At 46.3% G+C, this 13,107-nt stretch overlaps 1 protein-coding gene and 1 long non-coding RNA gene across 3 annotated transcripts in view; one reads left to right on the forward strand and one right to left on the reverse strand.

Moving 5' to 3' along the window:
* Nucleotides 1–3,731, reverse strand: part of RBM17 (RNA binding motif protein 17) — a 28,491-nt gene extending 24,760 nt beyond the window's left edge. The window contains exon 1 of one of the 2 annotated variants that reach the window (XM_058681971.1): nt 3,595–3,731. The gene's annotated coding sequence lies outside the window, so the exon portion shown is untranslated. The remainder of the gene's footprint in view (nt 1–3,594) is intronic. The other variant, XM_058681969.1, reaches the window with a different exon arrangement.
* A 147-nt stretch (nt 3,732–3,878) lies between these two features.
* LOC131483627 (uncharacterized) overlaps nt 3,879–13,107 on the forward strand; it is a 37,290-nt gene continuing 28,061 nt past the window's right edge. The window contains exon 1 of the long non-coding RNA XR_009247817.1: nt 3,879–4,118. This is a non-coding gene — a long non-coding RNA (uncharacterized LOC131483627). The remainder of the gene's footprint in view (nt 4,119–13,107) is intronic.

Consider the following 13,107-nt stretch of genomic DNA (forward strand, 5'->3'; position numbering starts at 1 on the left):
CCCTGGGAAAGTGAGGATGAGGTACCAGGCTGCCGTCTAATTAACTCTAGGACATCTCCCTACCAGGAAGAGTAAACTCTAACAGAAGTATTTCCCCAGATTTGGGGGTTAAAAAAAGTCAAACAGTATAGAAGATCTCTTCTTCCAACCGAGTGCTTCCATCCAAGAATCCAGTATTTAACAAAGATTCCGGGGCTGAATTAATGAGGTCCTGTGGGACCATGCTTCCTCTGATCCCTTTCCAAATTGAAGATGGCCTGTGGACCACTCCATCTGATGCGCCTCACTCTGTAAGCTTCAAAAATGACATTTAAACTTCCTCGTATCTGTTCTCAAAACCTTCGCAAACAGACTTTAAAGACGAGAAGCTGATGTCATCTTGGCAGCACCTGCTAGTTTTCTGTAACACACAGCGTACGGATCGCACCCAGAAGAGCTCCTTTGCTTTTCTCACTGGGACGGAACTTCAACTTCACAGAACCGGATTCATCGCAGCAACGACACACTCATTACCCATCCACACACCACACACGTATGGCCCGCTTGTCGTTACTGTAACGCTACAAGCACCAGCGAGTTTACCCCGTAGAACGAGAGTCAGAATCTGGACGAGAAACCACATTCGACCCGGAAGGTCCCCCCATCCCATCCAAGTGATGTCCCCAGCCCAGGGGCGGGCAGGACCCTGAACCCCATTCCCATCAATCCCTCACCACCTCCTTTTATACAACACGATTTGCGTAAGTTTACGGCACTTACTCCTTAAAAGGTGTGCACGTCGTCATTTCAGCCGTCGTAAGCACTCCTACCGTAACATACCACAGCTGATTCCTTCACCCTCCCACTGCAGTCACTGAAAAGGTAAGCGGCATTGACCGGACTCCGCCAGGTCCTGAACTTCAGCTAACACGGCTGAGCTGTTCCTCGGACGACAGAACACATTTACCGTATGAAGCCTCCTGCCACGTCGTAAAAACTAGTGCTTTCTAACATCTGGGTATGCGTTAAGCCAGGGTCAAATACAAGCGCAAACACACCGCTTTTAGAACTTCTTTAAAATACCTGCTATCTCTTTTTTACCGGAACACCACACTCTGATCGCCACGTCTTCCCTACACGCTCCGTTTTTCTTCCTTGAGAACAAACACAGTAAACATGGTTCTGCCATAAGAACGGTGACTTTTTAAACTCCTACCCAAGCTGGCAAAGTATTTTTTACATGTACAACTAGTACAGAAAGAACGCGGAAGGAGGCTGCTCAGGAGCAGCCCGCCTAACTCCTCTCTCCAGTGCATCTCTGAAGCCTTTAGTGACAGCTACCCCCACACAAAACCACCCACCCCCAATTTGTTTCCCCGAACACACGCACGTCGGAGCAATTTGTACATGTTACGCTGCCTCCTGGCTGACACTCTGGTCTCTTCCTCTTTTAACGCCCTTTAAAGGCGGAAGGTCTGTTTTCGTCTTCACCTTTGTATCTCCAGCTGAGCACCACGCTTTGAACACTGTAAGCACTTCACAAATACCCTCTAAATGTCTTAAGCATGAAGCGAACGGGTGGAAAACGGCAGTGCCCCTACTTGAATCACATGGTGAGACAACATCTGCAGACCTGCCTTTTAAGACCACGTCTTACAGTAAGTGGTGCTGGACAGAACTATGGTGAATTTTAAATCGTCGCCATCACAACGGGAGGAACAGTACCACCACCACACAACTAACCATGAGGCAAGGTCTGAGTTCTGAGCCCCTAAAGCAGCAGCATGGCAAGAGGCTTTCTTCTTTTCAATCATTAGATAGATACTCAGCTATCACACAGCAAAGCTGAAGCCTGAACAAGACAGGAAGTACATACAGGCAGAAAGGAAAAAGAGGGGAACAGAGGAGGTGCCGGGCACGTTGACGTCCATCAAAATGACCGGAAATAAGTACTAAGAGGCATCTGCCTCATATAAAATTAACAGAGCCTTTTTGAAGAATTAAAACACTTTCTTCAGACCCCCCGGTCACATCCAGTCTTAGGCTGGGGTGGACCGCAACAGAGTCCACGAGCGTCGTCTACAGTTTGCGTTGTCTGGCCCAACATCCTTCACTGTTTACTATTGCAAAACACTTGAGGGATCACTAGCCCCTGGATCATCTGTTCCCTGAGGGTGGTTTAAACCAGGTAAAAAGAAACCCACTTTATACGGTTACATTTGGGAACACAGCGACAGTTCTCCCCAAACTCTTATTTCCCATGGAGGTTGCCCTTAGTCATCACAGACCTCCACAACCAGCATGGTTTTTCACCGATAACACTTCTGTTACACCTCGTTCTTTCTCGTCCACCTCACAACCCACTTGCTCTAAGCCGCGCGGTATGCAGCACATTTCTTAGCAAAATTCTAAAACACACCCTCTGCTTAAGTTACTAATTCACGACTCCGTATGCCCTAAATATCTCCAATACAGTCAAAACAGCTGTGGTCTTTATGACCTAGAAATGGGGAAACTGAGCTGCACTCTACAAACTCCACCTGTTGCCAGGAGACACAGTCCTCATCCGAGTACACGCAGAACTTTGCCCTTATCCAGAACACTCTATTTTCGATCCATATGCTTGCCTCTACAAGAAGTACCTTCCACGCCTCTCCGTTACCGACTTCTCAGAGAACGTTCTCCATCTCGCCTGACTACCCACTCCTCCAAACTCTACCTTACCTGCAATTTCCAGAACGCACTATGCGGCTTCACCTGTGCTACCTGGTACACTTACTTCCTCTGCAGGAACCTTTCCCCGACCTTGCGCATCTAACACAACACCCCCGAAGCTCCGTTATAAGCCTCGTTCCCTCTCGTCCCCACTCCAGTCCCCTGGATCAACCCAGGCTTGGGTTTTGAGGCTCGTTCCCCTGGAGACCAAACTCCCTGCGAGGAGGGACCGACTCTCATTTATCTTGCACCTGCTGTTCAGGACGCATGGTCTGGGCACGGAGAAACGCTCAAAGACAACGCTTGGTGACCGCACATCGGAGCTGAAACCCCGCTCAAGCACGAGGACCGAGGGAATGCCGGAGCCAGGTCTTCCATCGGCGGCTAGGTACACTGCGGCCTTTGAGAAGCGTCAGCATTCGGAGCTGCCCGTTCTGCGGCCGGGGAAGGAAGCGGCTTCCCTCCTCTCCGCTGCCCGAGGCCCTGGAGGGGCCAAGGGTGCTGGGCCACAGGTGACACAAGCCTGGCCACTAGGGTCTAGGGACCGAGCAACTTTTTCAAAACGCGGAAAAAACCCACCACGTCCGCGGGTCCCAGGGACGGAAGGGCACGGACGGGAAAGGGGAGAACAGGAAGACAGGAGGAGCTCGAGGGCCCGATGCCCCGAGGCAAATAAAGGAAAGCGGCGGCGGGCGCGAGGGCAAACTCGGCGGGTCGCCCGCCGCCGGGGCCGGGGGCCCGCCGGGCCGCCGGCCGCTCGGAGGGCCGCTCTGGGACCTCTCGTCCCCTCGCGGCGCGGCCTACAGCCGCGGCCTCGCGTGCAGCGCCGCCCGGGGAGGCGCTCCGGCCCCGGCTCCCCGCCAGGCCGCGCGCCCCGACGCCGCCTCGGGCGCCACTTACCCGGCCTGCCCGGCCGACTCTCCCCATGGGCCGCGGCGGCGCACGGGGGCCGGGACGCCGCGGAGAGGGCGGGCAGGGCGCACTCGGCGTAAGCCCGCGACGGCCGGACCCGAACCGGCGCCAACCCCTACGCCGAGTCCGCAGGGCGCGCGCCGGCGCGGGGTCAAGGAGCGCGTGCGGCCGGGAGAGGGGCGCGCCGGCGCCTGCGCCTAAGGTCGCCTCGCCGCGGCGTCCTCTTCCGGCGGGAGGACCGCACTGCACCTCCCCTCCGCCGGCGTCCTTCTCCAGCGCCGAGAGGAGTCGCAGGAACCCGACTTTGAGACATTTCAGACTCTCGGGAGAGCCTGGCAGTGCCCCCAGATGGTGAGGAGCAGAAATGGTCCGAGGCTGCAAAGATATGTCCTTGGGAGTCAACTGAGTTCCAATAGGACAGAGGAGCAGAATTCCTCCAAGCCCTTCGTTGTCATTCATTCAAAACCATCCATGTCCAAGCACAAAGCTGAAAATAGGTCACCACAGGCGAGGTGAGTGGGAAGGCTGTTCCAAAACGAATGCATTGAATTAAGTGTCCGACTAAGGAGACAATAAATAAAGGAGTTTAGGGTTACGCAAGAGAACGTAAATGCTGCAAAGCCTCACAATTTTATTTTATTTTATTTTATTTTATTTTATTTTATTTTATTATTATTTTTTTCATATAATGCTTATTTATTTATTTATTCATTTTTTTTAAATATGAAATTTATTGTCAAATTGGTTTCCATACAACACCCAGTGCTCATCCCAAAAGGTGCCCTCCTCAATACCCATCACCCACCCTCCCCTCCCTCCCACCCCCCATCAACCCTCAGTTTGTTCTCAGTTTTTAAGAGTCTCTTATGCTTTGGCTCTCTCCCACTCTAACCTCTTTTTTTTTCCTTCCCCTCCCCCATGGGTGTCTGTCAAGTTTCTCAGGATCCACATAAGAGTGAAACCATATGGTATCTGTCTTTCTCTGTATGGCTTATTTCACTTAGCATCACACTCTCCAGTTCCATCCACGTTGCTACAAAGGGCCATATTTCATTCTTTCTCATTGCCACGTAGTATTCCATTGTGTATATAAACCACAATTTCTTTATCCATTCATCAGTTGATGGACATTTCGGGTCTTTCCATAATTTGGCTATTGTTGAGAGTGCTGCTATAAACATTGGGGTACAAGTGCCCCTATGCATCAGTACTCCTGTATCCCTTAGATAAATTCCTAGCAGTGCTATTGCTGGGTCATAGGGTAGGTCTATTTTTAATTTTCTGAGGAACCTCCAAACTGCTTTCCAGAGTGGCTGCACCAATTTGCATTCCCACCAACAGTGCAAGAGGGTTACCATTTCTCCACATCCTCTCCAACATCTATAGTCTCCTGATTTGTTCATTTTGGCCACTCTGACCGGCATGAGGTGATATCTGAGTGTGGTTTTGATTTGTATTTCCCTGATAAGGAGCGACGTTGAACATCTTTTCATGTGCCTGTTGGCCATCTGGATGTCTTCTTTAGAGAAGTGTCTATTCATGTTTTCTGCCCATTTCTTCACTGGGTTATTTGTTTTTCGGAAGCCTCACAATTTTAAAAGGATATAACAAAAGGTGGGAGGAAAGGGAAAGTGGGATTTGGTGTAAAAATGATTTCCACCTCCATAATGATGGGGAAAAATATTTCGAGCTGATAAATTATAGAGATTGAAAATATGCATCTTCGTACAAAGGAACATAGTGACAAAAAAATATAATCAACTAAAATCTGGTGATTAAGAAAAGGGAGAAAAGAAAGAAATACCGTAGGGAGTCAACAATCTAAAGAGATAGATGATTAAAGACATCAAGTAACATTATAATTATAATCACAGTAACAAACATGCAAACCTTTCAACTGATTAAAACATATGCACACAACTAGAAACAAAATCACAGAGTGAATTGTCTGGAAAGTTACAAAACAGAAAGCACAACAAAATAATATACTAGAACTGAGACGGAACATCTTATGTGAATAAAAGTTAAATGTACTCAACGTGCTTATCTAAGAAACACAACTTCGTATTCAAGCCCTAACCGTAACACAGCTTTATGTTACATATAAGAAAATGCATAAAATAGTCATTCAGAAAGCTTGAAAACACAAGAATGGAAAAGATGTAACAGGAATACGCGAACAGAAAGATATTGGGGATCACAAACTTACTGATTTCAGGGCAAAAAGCATTAAATGAGATTAAGAAGAACATTCTAAAATGATAAGAGTTACAAGTCACAATGAAGAAAAAATAGGAGTACCTGCACGCTGAATAACATAATCTCATTGTGAATAGCAAACACTATAGGAGATATAAAAAGAATGAATAGTTAGAAATAATTGATGCAGTTCTTGCCAGACTCAGGGCACAAGAGGTAAGAGAGGACAGAGAAGATCTAAAAATAGAAATGATATGGTAGATCTAATATATCAAAGTCTGTGTCCTGATCCTGAAACAGAGATTACATCTTTTCAAGTGTCCTTAGAACACTCGCAATTGGCCATATGTCAGGCCACAGGCAAAATCTTAAAATACCCCAGTAAGTAGAACCACATGGATGACATTATATGATCACAATTCTGTAAAACCAGAAATTAATGACAAAACAGAAAATAAAAGATTCCTATTACTTGAAAATGTTAAATGCTTAGATAACATTCGGCTCAAAAAGGAAAACAAAAATGAAATAGAAAATGCCTGAAAAAAGTATGAAAGTGAAAATGACATATCAGAACCATGGGATTTAGCTAAATATTACACAGAGGAACACTCATGATTTTAAATGATCATATTAATTAAAGAGTTAGGATACACTAAATGAATTAAGCACCCATGGAAAGAAATTAGATCTAGAACAAAATATACCTTTGAGAAGAAGGATGTGATGGATAAAGATAAGAGCCTAAAATCGCGGGATATAAAATAGAAAAATATAGAATTAAAAACTAAATCCAGGAGCTGATTGTTTGAAAGTAAATAGGTAAGCCATTAGCTAAACAAGAAAAAAAGAAGAAAGTACAAATGTACAAAATATGGAATAAAAGCAATTAGCTCCAGACACAGGAAAGTAAAGTTATATTAAGAGAAGACTTTGTTTGCTTTTATCAAATAAGTCAGAAAATCTGGATCAAGGAGTTAATTTGTAGGACAATATGGTTTCTTAAAATGGGCCTTAGACAAGTTATAAAATTTAAATAGACCAGGATGAGCCAGCACAGTAGCAATACCTAACAAACACACCCCAAAGAAAGCTATGGCCATTTTTGCTTAGGACTGTTCAAGTAAAAATCCTAAATAAAATATGGTATGGCATTAGGACAGAAATCCTCAGTCCTAGGGCGAGGCCCTGCCCAGTGCTATGGGATCAGCCCTTGGCGAGAAGAGGAACATTTTGGCGGGAAGATAAACACGCTCAGGGCTGGAGTGCTCACTGAATTAGAGTCCAAGCTTTGGAGGGTTTGTTTCCAGGGTTGGCTTGGGCACCTAGGTCTGTGGGGGTCAGCTCCATTTCAGAGGTGAGGATTTCCAAAGCTAGAGAGTCATTCCTACTCCAGATCGCTGGCTCAAATGGAATCAGGCTTAGATTCAAGGTCATATGTATGCACACAGCTGTGGAATCCCAAGGCTTCTCAAAGGGCCCTGTCACTTCTAGGAGCCTGTGGCCAACCAGGTAGTATTTCAGCCTAGCAGAAGGAAAAGGGGCAGGAAAAAAGGACTAGACATATTGAAGAATTTGCTACAGGCAGGTAACATAACTAGGAAGAAGCAATGGTCATGGCATGAACCAAGGATGCGCACAACTCTAAGGAACATGCCCTTCACACGGGCAGGAGGGTGTGCAGTGATTGGGAAGTGGCGAGACGGAATTCTCAGTGGAAGGAACTTTGTTCCAGACATGCAGGCAATGGCTCAACCCAGCAGGAGATTAAGATCTCATTGGAGAGAGACAAGGTGGACCCGGGGCTTTCTCTCCATCCAGGCTGTGGCAGGAAGTGAGTAGACCAGACCGCAGGAGATAGCACTCATCCCTGAGGTTCACAGACATGGTGAACAGACGAAATAGACGTGAACAAATGTATTGATCCAGGGCCTGGGTGAATTTTTGAGAAGAAACCCCAAGAAGGGCCCATGATGGTCTGTGCACCTATTAATGCAGCCCACCAGCCAGCTAGCCATTCTCCCTGCATTTCTTTTCTTCTTCTTCTTTTTTTACTTGCCAGTCTGTTATTTACTTGAATGCAACTACAGGACCATGCACGTTCCAGCTGACTGCACTGCCTCACGTATTAATCTTTCACCATGTCAGAAGAGGCAAGAACGTTCTCCAGGGTCTCTTGTAAGACCACCAATCCCATTCATGGGGCCTCCAACTTTCAAGGCCTAGCCACATCCCAAAGGCTCCACCTCCTAATACCATCACTGGGGATTAGGATTTAATGTATGAACTTGGGGAGGACACAAACATGCGGTCTGTAGCACCTGGTATTTTGCAGACTATGTTAGAAGCAACAAGGCCTGTAGAAATCATTTGGTATCATTGAAATAACTTTGAGGGCTCAAAGTGAAAACCAAGCCAGACCATTAGCAGAGAATGGGAGTGACCAGCAGCTCAGAGCCTGGAAATAAGAAGGCAAATCTTCCCATTCTGCATCTTACAAAACTGGCACCAAGCAAGGATCCACATAACCCAAGAGAGGTCCCAAGAGAGGTAGATTTCTACAAGGAAACAGATTGTTTTCTTGGCTGCTATGGTTAGCCAACTCTTTTGATTTTTTGGCAAGTACTAAATATGTACGTGATCCAGAATCCTCCTTGTGTAGGACTTATTATTTACTTAAACAACTGGCATTCTACTTACATTACTTCACCTTGATCCTCAGGTGACATGGTGCAGAATTACATTCATCAGATATTCCCCATAAAGATTGTTTGAGAAAAAAGCAATGAGAGTGTCTTAGTCAGCTCAGGCTGCTATCACAAAATATCACAGACGTGGTGGCTTAAACAACAGACATTGATTTTTTTGGTCATGATTCTGGAGGCTGGAAGTCTAAAATCAAAATGCTGGCAGATTCGGTTCTTGGTGAGAAGGCCCACTTCCTGGCTTGTAGGTGGCCGCCATCTTGCTGTATGATGGAGAGAGCAAGCCTTGGTTTCTTTCTCTTCATACAAGGATAATAATTCCTAAAACCAAAGCAAGAGATGTCACAATTCCAGATGTTAAGCTGCATTACAAACCTGTAATCATCAAGACAGTATGGTCCTGGCACAAAAACAGACACATAGATCAATGGAACAGAAGAGAGAACCCAGAAATGGATGCATAAATGTACGGCCAACTAATCTTTGACAAAGCAGGAAAGACAATCCAATATAAAAAAGACAGTCCCTTCAGCAAATGGTATTGGGACAACTGGGCAACAACATGCAGAAGAATGAACCTGGACCACTTTCTTACACCATACACAAAAATAAATTCAAAATGGATGAAAGACCTAAATGTAAGACAGGAAACTATAAAAATCCTAGAGGAGAAAACAGGCAGCAACCTCTTTGACCTCGGCCACAGCAATGTCTTACTAGACATATCTCTGGAGGCAAGGAAAACAAAAGCAAATATAAACTATTGGGACTTCATCAGGATAAAAAACTTCTGCACAGCAAAGGAAACAATCAACAAAAATGAAAGGCAACCAGCAGAATGGGAGAAGATATTTGCAAATAACATATCAGATAAAAGGTTAGTATCCAAAATCTATAAAGAACTTACCAAACTCAACACCCAAAAAACAAACAATCCAGTGAAGACATGGGCAGAAGACATGAATAGACACTTTTCCAAAGAATACATTCAGATGGCTAACAGACACATGAAAAAATGCTCAACATCACTCATCATCAGGGAAATACAAATCAAAACCACAATGAGATACCACCTTATTCCAGTCAGAATGGCTAAGATTAACAACTCACGTTGGCGAGGATGCAGAAAAAGGGAAACGCTTTGGCACTGTTGGTGGGAATGCAAACTGGTGTAGCCGCTCTGGAAAACAGTATGGAGGTTCCTCAAAAAGTTAAAAATAGAGGGGCGCCTGGGTGGCTTGATCGGTTAAGCGTCCGACTTCGGCTCAGGTCATGATTTCACGGTCCGTGAGTTCGAGCCCCGCGTCAGGCTTTGTGCTGACAGCTCAGAGCCTGGAGCCTGTTTCAGATTCTGTGTCTCCCTCTCTCTCTGCCCTCCGCTGTTCATGCTCTGTCTCTCTCTGTCTCAAAAATAAATAAACGTTAAAAAAAATTAAAAAAAAAAAGTTAAAAATAGAACTACCCTAAGACCCAGAAATTGCACTACTAAGTATTTATGCAAAGGATACAAAAATGCTGATTCGAAGGGGTACATTGACCCCAATGTTTATAGCAGTGCCATCAACAATAGCCAAATTATGGAAAGAGTCCAAATGTCCATCGACTGATGAATGGATTAAGAAGGTGTGGTATATAGGGGCGCCCCAGTGGCTCAGTAGGTTGAGGTTGAGCATCTGACTTCAGCTCAGGTCATGATCTCATGGCTCATGAGTTTGAGCCCCACGTCAGGCTCTGTGCTGACAGTTCAGAGCCTGGCACCTACTTCAGAATCTGTGTCCCCATCTCTCTCTGCCCCTCCCCTGCTCATGCTCTGTTTCTCTCTCTCAAAAATAAGTAAACATTAAAAATTTTTTAAAGAAGGTGATATATATATATATATCTCAAACCTAATTGCCTCCCAAAGACCCCACCTCCTGATACCATCCCATTGGGGGTTTGGGCTTCAACATGTGACTTTGGAGACACACACACGTAGTCATTAACAGAGTGTAAAAGAAGAACCACACTTCTCGGGGGTTCTGAAAACTTCTGGATACTGCCTTGTGAGGGGGTGAGGGAGAAGTAGGAAGCATGGGCTAGCTGGGCTGCTGTCTCTGTCCTGGAGTCTAGCGTGGGCCGGGTGTGGGGGTTGAGGTCCCATGGAGTTTTCCTGTAGGGAACAGGGCCACGAGTGGCATGATATTGAGAGAAGATCGGAGCCCGTTGTCTCTCGGGAAACACTGAGTGGGAGGGAGTGACATCCACAGTGGAGCATGAGGAACTTTCCACCTGTAAAATGCTGTCTTATGCCCTTAAAAGGAAGATGTGCCAGTGATCTACTTTTTGTTGTTGCTGTTCAAAGTGTCTAGAATAGGGTCCACTGGCTTTTCGTTACCTCACGCATACACTGGGTGGGGGAGGGGAAGGACTGGCTTTTTTGGGGGTGACACTTTTGACAATTCTGTGTGTTTGTAGCACAGTGGACCCTGAACAATTTGAGGGGTAGGCGAGCCAACCGCACCCTCACCCCGCACACTTGGGAATCTGCATACAACTTTGGACTCCCAGAAAACCTAACTACCAAGAGCCTCCAGTTGACTGGAAGCCTGACTGGTAACATAAACAATCGAGGAACACATACTTTGTGCGTTCTGTGTATTATATACTGTATTCTTACAGTAAAGTAAACTAGAGAAAGCAAAATGTTATGCAGAAAATCATAAAGGGGGTGCCTGGCTGGCTCAGTTGGTAGAGCACGCAGCTCTTGGTCTCGGGGTCGTGAGTTCGAGCCCCACGCAGGGCGTAGAGATTACTTTTTAAAAAATTAAAGAAATAAACGAGGAAGAGAAAAGACATTCACAGTGTCGTACTTATCTTTTAAAAACCACGCAAGTGGACCCATGTAGTTCAAACCTATGTTGCAAGACCAGGTGTGTGATTCCTTTTCCACCTGACCCTCCACGAGGTGAACTTACTCTCCCAAGGGCATGGGTAGCAAGCGCAGTGAGGAGGTGCACACACACACACACACACCTGATCGCATAGCCAGTGCTCTGTCTCAGCAGTGCTGAGGGAAAAAGGGGGCTCTGGCCAAGCTCTCAGGCCAAATTAAAATGTGGTTCATGAAAAAGGAGACGGGAAGTCATTGATGAACTAGGATAGGTTCACTGAACATTTAAGAAAGAAAGCAGCCTCACTGAGTGCCTCTGATAGTTTCTGGCTCTCTACCAAGCTCTGAGGGAAAGGGGCCCTGAGAACAAAGGCAGAGTCTAGACTGTGTCTCCCCACCCCCTGATCAAAGCACAGGTAGGTGTGCAAAAGCCCTGAGTCTGAAGTGCACAGCCCTCAGGACCCACCGAGTGGAATTGGCTGTGTACCAAGCCTCCCTGCTTGGCAGGAAGGGTCTGCTCAGCTGGTTATTTGCGACCACCCCCTCTTTTCTTCTGGTTGGACTTCTGTGCATTTCCAAATCATAACATCCCATGTTTATGGACAACATTTTGGCTTACAGACCGCAGATGTAATCGCCTTCATTGTTTGCGAATCTTCTAGTTTAATTCTCAGGAGGACATCTTTTTTTCCCCCTCATTGCTATGCATATTAGAAATGTCATTTTAAGGGTGCCTGCGTGGCTCAGTCTTAAGCATCCGACTTCGGCTCAGGTTTGTGACTTCGAGCCCTGTGTCGGGCTCTGTGCTGTGTTGACAGCTCAGAGCCTGAATCGTGCTTCAAATTCTGTGTCTCCCTCTCTCTCTGTCCCTCCCCTGCTTGTACTTCTCTCTCTCTCTCTCTCTCTCTCTCTCAAAACTGCATAAATATTTAAAAAATTAAAAAAAAAAAGAAACATCATTCTAGGGGTGCACGGGTGGCTTAGCCGGTTGAGCGTTCAACTTCAGCTCTGGTCATAATCTCACAATGGGTTCGAGCCCCGCGATGGGCTCTGTGCTGACAGCTCAGAGCCTAGAGCCTGTTTCGAATTCTGTGTCTCCTTTTCTCTCTCTCTGCCCTTCCCTGCTTGTACGTGCTCTCTCTCTCTCTCAAAAATAATTAATAAACATTAAAAAAAAAGAAACATCATTCTGTCTTCCACTTCCTGTCAAAGGTAACTAATACTACCTTTATTTTACAAACTGAGAATCGGAGGCTTAACACGATGGAGGAGTATAGCCCAGGCCATGCAATTAGCAGGCAAGATAAACAAATTGTGGAGATTCTGAAGAGGGATGAGACAAGAGGCTTGTCTTGGGGTTGGGGTGGAAGGACGGCGGGGAGGACAGTCCAGGCTGAAGGCAAACATACCTAGTGACACCTAGCAAAACAAGCTGGGAGGTTTTTCTCCAGCAGTGCTCAGCAGCCTGGAGCAAGGAGGGCAGAAAGTGGATGGCAGGATTAATGGAACACTGGAAAAGAGCAGGTCAGGTGTCCTAGAGACACAGGACGTGAGGGAGATGCTTGGGCCGGCAGGAAATGAAGCAGCAGGTAGGACAACAGAGCTGGGGGAGGGTCCAGAGGTGAGGAAGCAGAGGCTGGGTGCACTGAAAGGAAACAAGCTGATAAAATGACAGTTTGATCAAAATTCTAATTTGGTCAAGAAGAGTCATTGCCAGGGACTGTGCAC

The sequence above is a fragment of the Neofelis nebulosa genome, chromosome 8 (genome assembly GCF_028018385.1).
Source record: "Neofelis nebulosa isolate mNeoNeb1 chromosome 8, mNeoNeb1.pri, whole genome shotgun sequence".
NCBI classification, from domain to species: domain Eukaryota; kingdom Metazoa; phylum Chordata; class Mammalia; order Carnivora; family Felidae; genus Neofelis; species Neofelis nebulosa.